Raw genomic sequence first — 15,808 nt, 5'->3', positions numbered from 1 at the left:
TCTTTTCCCCTCTGTTGTCTTCCTTTCATAGCAGTTAGCTACATTTTTATGCTTTTAAGTAACTTTTTGCCTGCTTCTTCACACACTGGGAAGTTCTTTTATGTCCTTCTTCACTCTTCTGGGGAAATGTCATTTATTTACCACCTGAACTGTTCAGTAATCTGCTGTTACCAGAAAGGAGAGTCTGATGTGAAATACCTTCCTGTTCTTTGGGAATGGGTTCTCATGTGACCATTCATGGGGGTTTTAGTTCTTTTAGGAAGTGCAGCCACTGCATTTTTAGGGATTCTGCAGTGAGTGCTCATCTGATTGTGTAACTGATTAAGAGTAGACATTTAAATAAAACAATTGCACTAAAAAAGACTGATCTCCCAGTGCTGGCTGTAGTACTGGGAAGTTCTCCCCCTTACTAAATAATTACAAACCATTTTTTACTTCCCTGCATAACTGAATCTCATGGAAATAGAAGACTCCACCCTAAGATGCAGTATATAAGGAATTAATGGCCATAGGGCAAAAGAATGATGCTGGAACAATTGCATCCCACCCTGCTTCTACAGCTTGCAAATGCAGGTAGTAACTTCCCTTCTGACTTTGGAGAAACGTTTCCCCACACTGGTTTGTTCCTACTTTTTACCTGTTTTGGTTGGTTTCCAGTTTTCTAACTTCTTTAATCTGAGCTGAGCAAGGCTGATGTGCTTTTGTCTGTCTTTGGAGGTATAAGGTATATCCAACATGCAATTTAGGTGACCCTTCCTTTGGATCCACAGCTGTAAGTCAGTACCAGAAAGCCACCAAAGTGGACCAGAAGTTCCATCTGAGATCACATCGAAGTGTTCATAAATTTGAATGACTTCTTTAAGGGAAAAAAAAAGAGAAGTGTTCCCAAATTGCTGGAAAGTGTTATTTTCACTGGGAAACAAGCTGGGAGCTATCCAGGAGGGGAAGGGAGACTTGTTGCCTCTGACTCCTTCCCTCTGATTTGTGCTGAACCACTGCCAGGCTTTAACTTTACAAGGTTTATTTTTATTGATTTTCAACAATAAACAGTGAGAGTATCTACAATAAAAGATTTACAGTGCATCATGAGAAAATACAACTCCCTACCAAATATTATATTGATCTATTCCCAGATGCTACTGAAACAGCATATAAAAGCCCAAATGAAGTCCAGTGATGGAGAACTTCCTCTCTTTACTGACAGATGCATATGACTGTTCTGTCTTCAGAAAACAATAAAAGGGAAGGGAGTGACTCTGCTTCTTTGACCGTATCTTCAACAGCCCAGTTAAATCTGTCAACTCAATGTAATCCACATAAATAAAGAATTTGGGAACGAAGGGAACTGCTAGTGCGTCTGAAGATTCCCATTCTTTGAAGCTGCCTCTCCTGCTGCAGTCAGGCCATAATTAGTCACAGAAGGCCTTGTTGTGACTAGTAAATGGATGGACCAACAATGATTTGAATAGTCTGGAACCGTCTGGAGATATGCCTGGAGCCCTGACTATTCTCAAATGGGTGGGTGGGATGTAAATCACTAGTCATCATAAAATACAAATAAATCTGACTTCTATTAAAAAAAAAGAAAGAGGAATGTCAGTTTTCTAGACCATCATGTAGTTTCTGCCGAAATAACCCCCTGAAGTGAAAATTCTTCCAAGAATCCTTCCTCCAGTTCTGCTCCATTTCCATTCTAACGCAATGGTTCAATAATTGGTGGCTTCTTTCTGGTCAAAAGGATGATGAATGTAGCCCTAAAGGTTGGAAACAGTATGTGTACAAGTCTGCTGCAGAGAATGAATTTAAGGCTTTGCTTTCTAAGCAACTTTCTGCTACACCAGTCATCTGAGTGCTTGTTGAAACTGTGAAGAATTAAGTGTTGCAACATTGTTCTATCCCACTTCTCCCTTGGAAAAAAAGGCAGATTGGAAACATCAAGTCTTGGGTTTTACTAGTACTTTGGACTCAGGAACTCAGTTTTCTTTGAATTTCAAAGGAAGTTTGTAGCTTTCATTGAGGGCCTTCTGAAAAGACTGGTCTATGGGTTTTGTTTTTGTTCCCCAGTGATAACTAAACTAAGTAATAGAATAATTGCTGACATACCGTTTTATTTACTATGTTGTATTCAACAATAAACAGAAGGCATGCTGGTCCTCTGTCCTTTAATCTTTATGTCATTTTACTATGTCTTCAGCTCGCTCCTTGGCTTGGTCACTGGTGAAACAGAGGAAAAAGATATGCGACAAGGGCAGGCAGAGATCCACAGAAGGTGGCAAACTCACTTCCTTCCCATTACAGAAAGGGAGTTAGGGAATAGAATCCAAACAGAGGCAGAGATCCACAGAAGGTGGCAAACTCACTTCCTTCCCATTACAGAAAGGGAGTTAGGGAATAGAATCCAAACAGAGGCAGAGATCCACAGAAGGTGGCAAACTCACTTCCTTCCCATTACAGAAAGGGAGTTAGGGAATTGAATCCAAACAGAGGCAGAGATCCACAGAAGGTGGCAAACTCACTTCCTTCCCATTACAGAAAGGGAGTTAGGGAATAGAATCCAAACAGAGTCACTGCCTTTGTGGGGCCAGAGAGATACAACTTCCTGCACTGAAGGGAGGGCAGTTAACAGAGATGTCAGAAATCTCAACACCAGAGAAAAGCAGATTTTATAGGGGTGAATTAATAGGTGGGTGATAGTTGCTAAAGGGATCTGGAAAAAACACAGAATGACCTAGATGGGAGGTTTAAATGCTTATGAAACTACAGAGATGTTTCATTTTTTCCAATGTGCCAGGTAAGTGGATCTGCAGAACACTGTACATCAATAGTTTGCATACCTGAAGAACAAAAGCTCTTGTGGAGGTCTTTTCTGCATCTGCCCTGTGAGGTGAAACACTGCAGGAATCAGCCATAAGGCAGGTTAATCATGCCAGTACCTCTTATTTGGAAACAGAAGCTAAACTTTCAGTAGCCAAACAGACAAACTCTGAAGATGAGGATACCAGCACTGTGTTAGAAGCCTCCTGAACACATCCTGTTGGTGGCCTTTGTTTCAATTCAGTTGCAGTACAGTGAGCAGAAACCCTATTGCTAAGTTTGTGGTTTTCCACAGACGGGAAATGTGACTTCTGGAGCAGACTGACTGGTTTATGTTGTTTCTCCCATTTGCAAATCGATCTTTAAGCCATACAATTCTCCCTTGCTACCCATGATTGTTCAAACCATTATCTTCTCAAGATGGCTCCATAAACTGTGGATCCTTGGAATATATTAAAGGATTAATGATTAATATGGCCATATTAACTATGTAATTGAAAAATTGTTGGTGATGTGAGATCCTCATCCATCTTCGGTCAGGATAATCATGTTTTCTGCTGTTACTAAGAGTGTTCATTCAACATGGAAATGCAAGAGCGCAATCCAGAGTTCACTGGTGACATTTCCATGGATACATGTGGAAAAGGATGGACAAAAGATCATATTTTTGTTAAATCCATCTTTCACTTCAGAAATTCTCTGCAGAATTTGGCTAGAAAACACCAACAGGGACAGTTGTGTGACTGCTCTGTTGCCTATAGCTTGCCCTTGGAAGCTGTGCTGCAGCATTCTCTTGTGCTTAGGTCTTGACAGCTTGACCCCTGCTCTCACTGAACTTGAGGTAGGCTGAGCTTGAATAGAAAAGCTGAACATCATGTGAAGTCATGCAAGGCTAATGGAACATCAGTCTGCTATGGTTTTGATCATCTGTGTTGTGTGGAGGGTTCTGCGCTGACTTCTTGTTTACCCTAAGCACCAACGTAACAGCCATAAGTGGAAGATCTAACGATAGTTCTTAGGAGTTGACATTTGGAGTGTTCAGGATGTGAATGTGTGGATTTCTGTTCTTCTGGAAGAAGTGGTGACAAGCATGCAGACTTCTACTGGAGGCAATCCCTCCCGCTGCAGAGGCCATGCAGCTCCTTTGGGCTGGGTGGATAACAATGTGGAAATAACTGTTTCCAAACCTTGGATCACAACATTTAACTTGGTAATACAAAACTACTAGCTGAAAGCTTTACTTTGTGTCTGATTATTTCAGATGTTTGTATTCACACCTCTTGACACCTGAGACAGCAAACACAAATGCTGTATTAGGACTGAGTTGTTACCACCTTTTTCCCTCTCTTTTCTGTAGGGAAAGAAGTGATGTCACTAATGATCTAACACATTCTCATTAAAATGCCCTGGGATAAAATGCAGGCAACCAGCAACTAAAATAGAATACACAAGTCTATCTCTGATGGCTGGTAGGCAATAACCTGTTATAAAACCACTTCTGTGGTTGAAAGGAAAAGGCAGAACTTTAAAAATGTCCCAAGTGTTCCAGATCAAACAGTCAGACACCCTGTCATGCTGATGAAAGCAGCAGGTGAACTGCTACAGTCAAAGAAGTTGGTTTTTTTTTTCCCCTCTTAGAGCCTTGTGCTACTTTGCTGAAAGGCACGTAGGTCTGTGTGGTTGGAAAGCCTGTGCTCTGTGAGGCCCGGGCTTGGGAACTGCCTCATTTGGGGACCTAAGAGTAGTGTGCACAACCTTGTCTATAGAAACAGACAGCAAAGCATCGAATAGCTGCTTGTACTTCAGAAAATCCTCGAAGAAGTTGTCTTTATAAAGATGTGTTTCTTTGGAAATGTTGCTACTGCCATAAATATTCTCTACTGCACCGTGTTCTAAATTCCTCCCTCAATGTCTGTGGCAATTGTTACTGTTGTAACAGTATGGGGATCCTCATTTTCAGAAGACAGATCTTTCTGCAATAGAGAGGAAACTTCATCTTCTTTCTCTAGGTGTCAACATTTGCTGTTACTGAAGGCAGCTTTCCTTCCAGAGCAGTTTGTCCTGAGACAATACTCCAGTCTGATGGCATTTGGTAATGGTTTTGGTATTTCGTACAACTGTCCTGTGAACTGGATCTTTGAAGGCTTTGCATTCATTGGCGGCACATAATGAGTCAGGAGCTGCTTCTGGGGAGAAAATGAGAATGAAATGCTGATGGGGACTAATGGCTGGTGACATAGCAACCACCAGGCTGCTTCTGGTTCTGACCAAATGCAGGAATATTTTCTATGGAACTAGTCCTACAGGATTCTGAAAACTTATAGAAACGGTCCCTTAGTAGCACCAGAGTAGAGAATTGTTGAATCAATATCAAAGGCTGGACATCCATAGAGGTTTGTAAGGGGTTATCATAGAATCTTAAGGGTTGGAAGGGACCTTGAAAGATCATCTAGTCCAACCCACCTGCCAGAGGAGGACCACCTAGAGTAGGTCATGCGGGAACTTGTTATTCTGAGCTTGATTTAACAGTGAGGTGCTGGATTGCTCTGCCTGCAGCTGAAAGATCCAGTCATGATCTGACCTTGTCAAAATTAATTTTGGTGTCATTGCTACCGTTAATTTCTGCTCTAATATCATGGCTGCTGAGGGATCCAAAAGCTACAAGACCACATACCATGAAACATCCACGGCAATTCCAAGTCTATCACCAGGAGGGCCTGGTGTTCCCAGCTTCAAGCTTCAGAAGAATTTATGTAGGAGAAAATCAGGACCTGTGTTGCAAACACTGTTCCTTCATACCTTCTAATGAAGGTCTAGGAATGTTAGGGGATTTGCTGACAGCCTAGGGCAAGAAGTGGGAACAGCAAAAGTGTTCTGATCTTTCTCAGTATTTCTGCTCAGAAAAACTTATTGCTTGTAATATCTTGAGGCAAGCTGTTTTGCATGCTCAGCATTCTTAGAAGATTCATGTGATGCTCATCACAACAAGTAAAATCTATCTTATGTGGATACTCTATGTTTAATCACAATGCTACATGACACAGTAAGTGTCTGAATGCTAGGGAGGTCCTGCTCACTCATGGGGTATGCACTGATATAGAATTCCTCCTACAAGAAAGCAGTTCCTCCAACAAAAAAACCCATCAAGAAATGCTCTGATTCTTAAAACTAAATCCAAGCTTTGCAGTTAGTTAGGTGTTAATATAAGCATAAATTAGTGAGTAATAAGACTACCTGGTATATCATTGACTAACAATCTTTATCTGTAGCAGTCTGAAGAATGAGGGGATGGCAGGACTAACATTGCTCTTGCACAAAGACACACAGTTACTGCTTTCACAGGGGCTATTGAACAACATTCTCCCACACAAATGCATAAGGCACAGGTACCAATGCACAAATACACACATGGAGAAGGATTTCAAGTACTCACAAAGAGCTTTGAATCCATGAATTTTTTTTGTTCTCTCCATGTAGTACCAAGAGGAGGATGAAAGAAGTTGGCAAAGAGGCTCAACATCAATTATTTGCTTTCACTGTAGAGAATCATAGAATGGTAGGGGTTTGAAGGGACCTCCAGAGATAATCTAAGTCCAAATCCCCAGAGAGTGACAGAGAAATTCCTATGCCAAGGCTATGCTTTATCAGAGTTTTCACCAGGTCTAGACGTCTCAGAGGAAGAGCTTGTTGGCAGCTTGAAAAACTCAAACACTATAAATCACCAAGACCAGGTGCTATTTTTACAAGAACTCTGAAATAAATGTAAGAAAATAGAGATCCAGTTAAGAATTTATCAATTACCGTTATAAACATCCACTGCTCTGGGCAACTGCTCATACCTGCAAAGCTGCAGTCTTAGAGGAAATCAAGATACTTTAATAGCGTAAGGCTACTTGTTAGTATCACTTATTATGGCTGAATAAATACAAAATAATGGGATCACAGTATCACAGCTCTGAAAAAAAACTGTACATTCTAAGCTAATAGAATTGCTTGAACAAGATAAAAAAATTAGATACTCCAAGAACCATGAGAAAGTTCTTTGGGGCTGTTTAGTCTAGAAAAGAGACTGAGGGGGGATCTTATTAACATTTATAAAGAACTAAATGGTGGGTGTCCTAAATGGCTGGGGCATCTCTTCTTTCAATGGTAGCTAGTAACAGGACAAGGGGTAATGGGATGAAGCTCGAATACAAAAAGTTTCACTTAAATATAAGAAAAATCTATTTTACGGTACAGGTGAAGGAGCCCTGGCACAGGCTGCCCAGAGGGGTCATGGAGTCTCCTTCCTTGGAGGTCTTCAAGACCCACCTGGACATGTTCCTTTATGACCTGATCTAGGTGACCCTGCTTCTGCAGGAGGGTTGGACTAGATCTCCAAAGGTCCCTTCCAACCCCTACCATTCTGATTCTGTGATTCTCAAGTTTCATCCTAATTTGGAAAAGCAGTAAGTAACCACTCCTCAAAAAGAGGAAAAATTGTTCTAATTTTTCTCATTTTTGAACCTTCTTCTACCCTGAACTGGCTTCTCAATGCCACTAACTTATGAGGGAGATTGCAAATTCTACTGTTTAAGAAAAACAAACACCCATCCACACTCAAAAAGCCTCTTCAAACATGGAAAAAAAGCAAGTAGTTTGAGAGTAGAGTCAAGGATAGAAGAGGTGAATCCCCTTGCTGGTTGCTGAACAGACATGAAGCTCCTTAACGCCATGAGTTGCTCCCTGCTTTTCCTCTTCACCAGCTTTAGAGAAAGTGGGAGAATAAAGCAGTTCAAAGCCACTTTTACTTGTGCTTTCTTTAGCAATAAAAAACAGGGCTTTGGCATAGCAGAGGTCTGTGACACAATTCACAAATGTTCAGTTATCTCAGTGTTCATCTACTGGAAACATAAGGTATTCCTTCAGTGATCTTTAATGGGTACTTACATTTATTGTATGCTCATTTTACTGTTACTTCAGAAAACATTTCAGAGAAAGAAAATGGAACTTCCAGGGAACTGCACAGTTAGTCCAATAAAAGCCAATTCCAGCACCCTTTGAAATCCTACCTGGAGCCTGCTTTCATCTGCTAATGGTAACAGTTATAACTGCCAACAACCTTTGAACAAGTTTGGGACTTCATTTTTTCACATTTATTTAACAAGAAAGATGGAGAACATCTGTGGGCAACTTCCACTGGGTGCTTTTTGGAAGCAGGAGATGTGAACTTGAATCCCCTCAGGCTTCTGAAACCCAAGGTTTTTTGTTTTGTGGAAGAGTCCCCTCACCTCAAAATTGCTTCAGCCATTTTCTTAAACTCTTCCACTCTATTTTAGCAAGTCATGACAATTTTTTGGTCTGCCCCTGTCTTTCCCATTCCCCCTCTTCAGTCACAGCATGCATCCTTACCCTCTCTTCTTTATGTCAAATGTTCAAAGACATCTGATTACAACCATTCTTTTTAATGTATTGAAGCAGAAGAGGAGAAAAAAAGAGAAAAAAGAATCCTTAAGCACTTTGGTTTTCTTGGCATCATGTTTAGCCTTCTCTTGTAGTCTGGTGTTGTAGAAGATTCTCACATCAGTTTCTCCACTGCTGCTCCAGCAAAAGATTTTTAGTCATAAATGCAATTCTTCAAATGAAGACAAGCTTTTATAACCTAAGGCCACACTTGACGCAGAAAGAGATCACCTTTGTATTGTTTATCTCAGAGTAGAAGATCCTGTGCCTCCCAGACAGAGTTCTTCCTGGAAACTTTCCTTGGGTTGCCCATTTCCACCACAAAACATAGTGCCTTTTAAGCATGAGTAAGTTGTCATATTCTAGACAACTGCTTGTATGCATTCATATAGCACCTATAGCATTCCATCACACTGTGGGTATCCAGTGACTATCAACAAGGCAGATTTTAGGTCCCCTTTACACTTTAAAAACCCCTCAAAAGCCAAAATACTCAATATGTGCTCTTTGATATTCCACTACTTTTTACACACATTGTTATAAACAAGCATAAAAAAACCACCTCAAGCATCCTGGTAAAAGTACCTTGTTAAACGGCAGAAGCTCTTGTAGATGTGCCTGCAAGAGTGTCCCAATGATTAAATAGAGCTGGAGCCAGTATCTGGCTAGTTCACTGCTAGCTTACAAACTTTTATGTTCTAAAAACTGATTACCTGCCTTCTTGACAGAAGTTTATCTAAATACTTAGCATTGGCCAGGCTGTAAATGTCAGATTTCAGTATGCTGGTCTTAAGCTTCTATCACAAGGCCACAGCACTTTTCTACATTTTCACTGCAGCTCTTTAAAAATAAGCTTAAGACATTGAGAAACTGAGTGTAGATACTGCACTTAACCAAGCTTCTTATACAGAAGAGGAATAAAACTTGATTCAAAGGTAATTTTTACAAGTGCATGCAATCCCCTCCCTTCTCTGTTTGTGATATGGGAATGAAAAAAACCCTGCTCCTCGAGTGCAATGAATTGCTGAATTCAAGCACAGCTCCTCTGTGGAATCTCCACAACAATATAGCCAACAGGGGGCTGTCTGGCTACATCATGTTATCGAATCTGCACCAAAATCCCTTTTTCTTTTGGTACCAGCCACCACCCCCACACACTTCCTGACACTGCTTGTGGCACAGGTCATTGCTCCAAAACAGCACAGCTCTTTTTCACCACTGTTCAACACTATGGGAAGCTTCTTATTTTTGTGTCTGGTCTCATATGTGATGGATAATACAGTTTACATATCTATTGATATATATCTGAAAGTGACACAGTTATTGGTTATTGGAAAAACAGGGAGACTTTCATATCACCTTGATGACAGGAAAGCTGTGTCACAGCTGTTTCCATATGCTAAGAAGGTGTATCTATAAGAGCATTTTTGTGTCAGTTGCATATGCAGCTATCAGTCTCTTCTAGACAGAAAGAGGTAGAAAAAGATGTTGTTAGTCCCATTTGTACTGGTTTAAAGAGCAGATAGGCAAAGTCTGTCTGTAGGCATCTCAAGAAAGGAAGAATAAGGCCCTGAACATTCTTTATACTGGTTTAAGTGATGGAAATTAAAACTGGACTGCCACTTTGGAGTGCAGAGGGAAGGTTTCCTCGGTGCCAGCACTGTTCCTCACACAGCAAGCATACTCAGCTGGCTGAGCTTACCCCAAAACTAACCCAAAGCCATTCAGTGAAACCACCATGGAAATATCAGAGCCAGGCTAATATTGAAGGAAACAGGAAGACTTTGTCAGCCCGAAACTTGTCTGGCTTGCGAATCATAGGACTGTAGAACCATAGTCATATATTATTGTTGACTACTCTAGCTGGTCCAACAATATAGTCCCTGAAGCTTTTCCTTTGCCTTTATTTCAGTAAAATATTAAAAGTGCATACATGAGACTTTATATTCCATAATTTATACCTTATATAGTTCAAATTTTATAATACTTCTGGTTTTTTTGAGTATATTGTGAGAGGTTCCAAAATATTTTACTTTTCAAACCACTTAAAAGCGTAAAAGCTGCTGACAGAATGTTCCTTTATAGGTAATAAAGCCACATGCATGCCCTACAAAAACCAGAGGGAAATGTGAAACTTTCTATCCATTGCTGTCTCCTACGGCTATAAACAGCAGAAGAAACATAAGGGATACATGATTCCCATCTCTCAACAGAAGTTAAGTCAGTCAGCCTCCAGCTACTTGGCACTGTAGACATAAGACTGAAGACTTTAACTGGCTAAATGCTGCTGTAATTAGTTAACTTCAGAACTTTTCAACACACAGTTCAAATTTTACATTAAGAGACAGAAGCAATATTAGATACATTTCATTTGCTTTATTAACACAGAACTGTAAGTTGTTAATCAAATTTGGAAAAATATTGAGATTTTTTTTTTAATGCACCTGAGACAAATACTTCATTGAGTGAAAAGTAATTCCCCAGTGTTATTAACCTCCTCACAGAAAGATGAACGATGTCGCTTGTGCCACTGCATTTTCTCCTTTTGTCCTTATTTCTATTTACAGTTAAACATTTTTTCTGATACATGTTTTCAACTGCCACCTTAGAATGGAGATTCACCTAAACCTCAGACACAAGCTTTCCTTCAAATACATTTAAAACTTTTGGTTTTTTGCTTTTACAAAAATGAAGAATTGCTGCTCTCCTTCAAGTTAAACTATGGTAAAGTAGTAGCTCGCCACTTTGGATATATTTCTATCAATCACTTGTTGTGACTTTTATGACAGGAGGTGGTGATGGAGAACATAAAAGGAGTCTACACATTTCAAATGTCAATCATTACTGCTAGTATTGCTAGCTGATTAGGAGAGACTTCCCCTAAAATGTAGCAAGATACCATGGCTAAGGGAAGAGATGAAGTATTTCCAGATCTCTATCTGAATAACAAATATCAAAACATTCTCACTCAGTGAAGTGTGCCATATTCACTTTCAAGAAAACCACTCTTGAAGTTTGAAGAGCAATGGCCTGCAGAAGTCCTAAATACATAGGTGTAAGTCACTTCACATTTTTAAAGATGCATTGTTCACTGCTGCACATAACAAATTAAGTGTTATAATGAACTAGTGAAGTTGTTTCTGCAACATACATCTTTAAAGGTGAAGTTATTGTAAAATATTCTCATGTTCAACATTAGCATCACCTCTAGTGTGTAAAAGATTTTGCAGAATATTGAAAGTGTACCTTATGAGAGCACACTGAAAAAATGCAACAAACTAGTGTTTAATACTAACAGGTACATAAGCACTATGAATCAGTGACAAGATTGGACACAAATCAGAGTACTTTGGAGTTCACAGGAAAACAATGGATCATGAATCAAGAAAAGAGAAACTTGGTTTCTTAGCTCATGCTGGTAACAAGGGAAGTAGATTGCAGAACTGGTCTTTGAAAGATGCAGAATACTCACCTCTTCCTTTGACATCAGAATTAAGTGCCATAGAAAATACCACGAGAAAATGCATTACTGTAGCACAGCTACTAAGCTAAAGGGAGCGTTTTTTTAAAAAAGCAAACAAAAAACCAACAGGCCCTCAAGATAAGTGTCTATTACCTCTGTTTGAAATGTGACATGGATGGGTAGAAACTGCAGTAATCTGCAACAGTTCAAGGTACCCTGTTAAAGAAGACAGGAGACTGTCAACAGATGTAACATCTCATAGTATTTTAGTTGAAATGATAGCTTCTAAGAAGCTCAGCTGCAATAGCCAGTATTTCTGTCAGACACAAAGGTCTTAAGGTGGACAGCTCTGAAGTGAGGAGTACAAGTACTTGCAGAGTCCACAACCATCTTCCCTGGCTCAGCATAGCAGGGCAATCCTATCATTGGACTAAATATTCCATATGCTCATGAAGATTGCTTCATTGAACACTAACACAAGGGGGCAAATGAAGATTACAGAATCTAAAAGCAGGAGTAACCTGACTTAGTGTTTCATTTTGTGATTTTCATGTTCTTTTTACAGTTACTAGGTTGTGTTTTGCTTTTACCCTCTCCTTTGAGTTCCAATTCCTCTATTAATTGGAAAAAAATGTTTATTTCCACAAAGGCAACAAGACAACTGAAGCATCTTTCACATGAAGAAAGGCCAAGAGAGATGAGACACCAGCCTGCAGAAGAAAAGGCTTGCATGTGCGTGATCGCAAAGTTTATAAATGCCCACAGATGGAGGTAAGGAAGAAGTGTTAGTCAGGCTCTTCTTTGTCACGTCCAGTGACAGGACAGGAGGCAACAGGCACAAAATGAAATGTAGGAAATTCTATCTGAACAGGACAGGTTGCAGAGTCTCTGTTCTTTAAGATACTCAAAATCTAACTGGACACAGTCCTTTAAAAGCTGCTCTGTCTGACCCTGCTTGGACTAGATGATCTCCAAATGACTTCCAATCTCAACTGCTCTATTATTTTGAGAGTCCTTTTCAGGACCAAAATTCATATGCTGAAAGTACCAGTAAGGTTGTCCTCTGCTCCACGGAATACAATGAGAGGGATGAAATGGACAGGTTTCACAAGTGACAGCAGAAGCTACTACCTAACAGTCTGCATTCCCTTCTGGATCTGAAGTGTAGAGCTCGCAAGTGAACGTTAGGAACGATCTGGAGTGTGCAATCCCCTTTCTTCAAGCCCAACTTCTTGTCTTTGCCTCAGGTCAGATCTCTTTTATACTGTTGCTTCTTCCAATTTCAAGAAACAAACAAAACCCCCAATCTTTGCCCAACCTGTCCTAATCCTTCTACTTTTCTAGTTCATAAGATCTGTCCTTTCCCTATGAGTTCTCATCTCCAACCTTTCAACATTAGATTTTTAGACACGCTGCTCTTAGAAGATGTCTTCACTCTTATACTAATCCAAGTTCTTTTTCAAGCAGACCTATCTTTTCTTTCCTCTTTTGATATGAATCAAGCATCTTTTTCCCATACAGTTCCTAAGTCTAGCAGAAAAGAAGCACCTGAACTGAAAATAGTTGTCTTTCTTGTGTCATCAGGCACAAGAAAAATTTTTTTCCTGAGTAGTCAACCTCACTTTGTCCATATACCTTGAGACCTGTAATAGGTAAATGTACAAACAGAAGTGTTTATGAAAAGGTGTAGGTTAATACTGCATGGCTTTGCTGTTGCAAACTGTTCAGGTCTGAACTGAACTGGAAATCTTAGCCATTGTTAATTTCATCAGTTCAAATCCGTAAGAGGAGCAATCGAGAAAAGTGTGATTTCTACCGGCACATACACCAGGCTGAAATTCTCTATGGTCAAATAAAACAGATTTATTAATGATAAGAACTCAGATTCATATTCACCTACATTATGCTTGTACCTATGCAACTCCCCCAGTAGCAGGCATGTGAAGCTTGAAGTCAAAACAAATCCCGGGTGCAGATAAGCTTTTATTCCTCCTCTTAAAACATCTCTATAATGTAAAAACTTGAATGTGAGCATGTAGTTGAAGAAGGCATGTGTATTTTAATGGTAAAATATAACAGGGCTAATAAAATGAGATTAGCAAGTGATACTGAGTCATGATAATGAAGAAATAAAATCTTAAAAGGAAACACACATTCAGATCTTGACTGTATCTAAAATTAGTGACATTTACATAACCATTAGTCTACATTTGACTCACCACACAGTTCTTGCATGCAGCTTTTAAAAGGAAAGGAGCCCAAGTAATTTCCATTCTCATTGCAGCGATTTCAATCATCTCAATGAAAGATTCCCCTGCAAGAGAAACAGCTTAGGGGAAGACGAGGAAAAAAAATAGTAAATATAGTCAGATACACAGTTTAAACTGCTAACCAGAAATTTTTTACCTGTCTATAGACAGAGTGATTTAAGAAATGAAGTATTTAATAAGTTGTGTTAAAAATTCTGTAAGATGCTTTTGCTTTACGTGCTCACATTGCTAAAGATGTGACAAAACAGTCCCAGTTCCACTAAGAAAGTGCTGTAAAAAAGAACACACAGTTTTAATAACTATAATAAAGAAATAGTGACATTTAAAGTAACATCATTTTGTTTAATAAAAAACAAAGAAACAACAAACAAAAATCCCACGCTTACCAAAGCACCATTACTTAGGTGTAGCTTGAGACAGGCCCTTTAATAAATTCACCTTTCATGTAAACCAAAGCATTTGAAAGTTATATATGTATATATAGTATATTTGCCATCAGATACTATGAATTCCTAAATAGTGCTTCTGAAAAGATGAAAACAAAACAAAAGACAAGAAAATGTTCATAAATAATCAACATACAAATTAGAACGGAAAGGCACCAGGAAATACATCAAACATCCTTTTTCATGACTCGCATGCAGAAGTGGCTAGCCTTACTTCAGCAGCACAGTTAATACTGGAGATATTTACAGTCTTAACACCAATATTTACGTGCTGCTAAAGTATGACAGACATCAGCATCACAAGACTGACTAATTCGTAAGTGGCATTTCTCTTCAGGATGATGAAATCCTTGTATTTTTGAGGCAGCACAATATGGCCTGCACCTTTTCAAAACCCACAAACCATTATGTGCTGCTACGTTATGCCAAGGTGTCTACCATACTTCAAGGAAGTAAGAACATATGCTGAAAGTTGAATGCAGAATTTTCTTATTGAACTTGAGTTTTCATGTACTGACATCAGCTGCATTAATAAACTATAAAATGTTTATAAAACACTTGGCCATTGCCAAAGCTGTTTATTGATAGTGAAGCTCTAGATGTTATTGTCAACTGTGCATAATACCTTAATGGGACGTGAGCCAGGAATTGGACAAAATTGGATGTCTGATTAGAGAAACTACAGATTATGCAGACTTTTACTTCACAACAAAACAAGATAAATCTAGGTTATTTTCTAATCTAACTTTTGGTCATCTGGAAATCTCTGATGTAAAAAAAACCCAACCAACCAACCAACCACCCCCACCTTTAATACACAAGAGAATAAGAGCTAACTTCAAAATAAACTCCTGTCAAGTACTGCATCAGTCCTCAAATTTGTTTACTACTTCTTCAGGCACATTTTTGGGGCAGATAGTTTACAAGTGCTTCTTAATCCATTTCAGGACAAAAAAACTATATAAAAAATTACTCCCCTTCAACAACCACAGAGAAGATTGTTAGCAAGGGCAGTAACTTAGCTGTTATTAGGAGCAGCAGTTATTAGTTGTTATTAGTTATTATTAGGATCAGCAGTTCACCTACCCTCCAGCCTAGAATGGCTTGTGCTACTTTATTTGAAGAGGCAGGCAAGAGATTCAAGAGTTCACATTGCTGCCAGGTATCTCTTTCTTACATTGAAATATCCTAGTAAGTGTGTACAGAATTTTTACTGGTTCCCTAGATAACAAAATAATTTGGTATAAAATCATTATTAAAACAAAAGCTACTTAAATGGCATGGATCCAAGCACTTCATTCCACTGTAACGTGCATTCTAGCAAGTTCATGATAAAGTAACTTCTGTAAATTAACAGGGCTATCTGTAAGCAC

At 39.2% G+C, this 15,808-nt stretch overlaps 1 long non-coding RNA gene across 2 annotated transcripts; it reads right to left on the bottom strand.

Annotated features, from left to right (window-relative positions):
- Positions 1-1,004: 1,004 nt before the first annotated feature.
- On the bottom strand, positions 1,005-14,631 carry LOC133625245 (uncharacterized). Of its 2 annotated transcripts, XR_009818560.1 has the most exons (3): positions 13,939-14,631; positions 11,873-11,935; positions 1,005-5,000 (listed from the first exon to the last, which is right to left on the bottom strand). It is a non-coding gene; the product is annotated as an uncharacterized LOC133625245 (long non-coding RNA). The 2 variants fall into 2 exon arrangements; XR_009818559.1 differs by having other exon boundaries at positions 11,873-14,631.
- Positions 14,632-15,808: the final 1,177 nt, after the last annotated feature.

The sequence above is a fragment of the Colius striatus genome, chromosome 1, assembly GCF_028858725.1.
Source record: "Colius striatus isolate bColStr4 chromosome 1, bColStr4.1.hap1, whole genome shotgun sequence".
Classification (NCBI taxonomy): Eukaryota; Metazoa; Chordata; class Aves; order Coliiformes; family Coliidae; genus Colius; species Colius striatus.
The sequence above is the reverse complement of the archived record's forward strand: the minus strand, read 5'-3'. Positions and strand labels throughout refer to the sequence as shown.